Below are 3,030 nucleotides of genomic sequence, written 5' to 3' on the forward strand. Positions count from 1 at the left end.
CACAATATGCCTAACACTTTAACTCAATGAATTTTGCACATATAAGCCCCAATACGTACTCGTCACCTCGCGTACACGACTTTTCACATTTCACAAATGGCACATAAGACTCGATGCCTAAGGGGTGATTCTCCCACTCGAGGTTAAGCAAGACACTTATCTATTTGAAGTTATGCCGATATTCCAAAATAGCCTCCTTGATTGAATTGACCTCCGTACAGCTCAAATCTATCCAAATTAATTGTATAACTTCATTAAAATTTATCGGAAATAATTCCGGATAATAAAATGTCGACTTAAAAATTTATTCCAAAAAGTTAATAAAAGTCAACGCAGGGCCCGCCTCTCGGAACCTGATATAATTTTCATGAAATCCAAAAATCCATTCCGATACGAGTTCAACGATACCAATTTTATCGAATTATGATAACAAATCGACCTCCAAATCGTAAATTTTTGTTTATGGAAGATTTTACAAAAATCTTAATTTTTTTCATTTAAATCCGAGTTAAATGATGAATATAACCATAGATCCATGAAATATAATCACTTTAGGATATATAACACTTACTCCAACCAAGCTTGTGAATAATCCCTCCAGAATCGCCCAAATTCGAGCTCCAAAAATTCCAAAACGTAATGCAAAAAATGACCAAGTTCAATCCTTATGTTTCTGCCGAATTTCGCACCTGCAGACATTTTAGTCGCACCTGTGAGCTCGCTTTTGCGAACAATTTCTCGCTTCTGCGATGCCCAGTGACCACTGTCCTCTCGTACCTGTGAAGGAGTTTCGCTTCTGCGGTCTCGCAGGTGCGGGATAAATTTCGCACCTGCGACCACTGCCCAGGCCTGCTCCTTTCGCTTCTCCGACCTCAATCTCGCATCTGCAATCAATTTCATCATAGATGCGATGACACCAGTGGTAGATTTCCAACAGTTCCTTCAAGTCCAACTTTGGTCCGTTTAGCCATCTGAAACTCGCCCGAGGCCCCCGGGTCCTCAACCAATTATACCAACATATCCCAAAATACAATAAGAACTTAGCCGAGGCTTCAAACCACGTCAAAAAATGCCAAAATTACGAATCGTGCATCGAATCGAATTATAAGTTTTTAAATCTTCCAACTTCTATATTTTGCGCCGAAACGTATCAAATCAATCCGGAATGACTTCAAATTTTTTACACAAGTCATAATTGACATAATGGAGCTATTCCCATTTCCGGAATCGAAATTTGACCTCGTTATCAAAAATTCCCCCTTCGGAAGGATTTTCCAAAAATCTTCTATTTTTTAACTTTCGCCAAAATGCGTCGAATTGTCCTATGGACTTCCAAATCCGAATCCGGACATACGCCGAAGTTTGAAATCACCATACGAAGCTATTGACATTATCAAAATTCTATTCCGAGGTCGTTTTCTCAAAAGTCAAGTCCCTGGTCAACTCTTTCCATTTAAGCTTCTAAATAAGAATTGTTCTTTTAATTTAATTCCAAATCTTCCGAAAATCAAACTCGACCACACCCGCGGGTTATATTACTTATTACGAAGTTGATCGAGACCTTAAGTCTCTGAACAGGTCATTAATTCTTAAAATGACAAGTCGGGTTGTTACATTCTCCACCTCTTAAACAAACATTCGTTCTCGAACGTGCTAAGAATTATTCGAAGGTTACCAAGTCGATGATTTTACTTTTACACATATACTCACGGCTGATCCCCCGTTACCACATTTGAGATAAGCCCGACAACACCATCTCATTTGAGATTATTTCTTTTATCCATATCTGTAAACTTTAAGATCAATTTCTTATACTCCAACATTTTTAAAAGGCCTGATTTTTTATAGCAACGCATGGTATTAGTCTCAACTGGCTATAGCAACTCGTGCCTACGCACACATCAATTTTCTTGATAGTGCTGAGGTACTTCAAAATTTTTCTAGGGTGTTACATTCTTCCCCGCTTAGGATCATTCACCCTCAAATACATAACATATTTTATCTCTTCTTTCGCACATATCAATCTCCCAAATTTTTCTAACTCCCAAATTTTTCTGAAAATTTTGGCAGAGTCTACCCTGTAATTGGGCCTATCTACCTTCCAGAGTAACACCAAAACAACTCCTAACAGCACATCCACAACCCAACAAAATAAGGTATATATCAATAACACTAATCTCAGCATTACAAGCACTGCATTATCATAATGGTATTAGGACATGAAGCACATCATATGTATGCACATCACCACATCTGTGGCCTTAAAAGTTGTTCATAATTAATTCGAGCATCATCAATTAATATCATATTAACCACCACCACCTTTTGAATTTTCACAACACTGACAACAGAAAGTGAGGCATGAATACCTAATGATTACTTACTCGAATTAATGAGTCACATTTAACGCCACCTGGGCACTCATCTCATAGGCTAAAACTCAATGTTTACAACACGAAAATCGCTGAATATGCACAAAAAATATACAAGAATTATCAGATAAGCCTAATAGGCATGACTCCCTATTAATATTATTGTACAGATTAAATTTCACACAGGGAGAATTTTAAACTCATAAATATTTCACCAAAAGGACCCCGTCCTTATATAACTTCCACCGCGGCTTGTAGCCCGGTTTAAATATTTCAACTCATATAAAAATGTGAGTATCTCGTCCTCAACTTCGAATCACAAGTATTTTGCATATTGTGCCAACTGAAATTTCAGTTTCCTTTCTTTCTCCTTTTCAATATATTTCATAAACAGTTTTCACAATACATAATGAACCCTCATACTGGTAGGGCATATAATTCATAAATATTGGAATCAATTATTCCGAAACACATTAAACCCACTGTAATGAATAATAAAAATTACTTTTGGACTTATAACCCTCAATGGTATACAAAAGTAAAATGACAGATACGGGCTCACATCTTCAAATCTCCCAACAATGATAAACATATAAGTGGGTCAGAAAATTACGAAGCTCACCCATAAGTGGAGCATAATAGGAGGACTCACCTCAAT

Source organism: Nicotiana tomentosiformis, chromosome 2 (assembly GCF_000390325.3).
Source record: "Nicotiana tomentosiformis chromosome 2, ASM39032v3, whole genome shotgun sequence".
In the NCBI taxonomy this organism is placed as follows: Eukaryota; Viridiplantae; Streptophyta; class Magnoliopsida; order Solanales; family Solanaceae; genus Nicotiana; species Nicotiana tomentosiformis.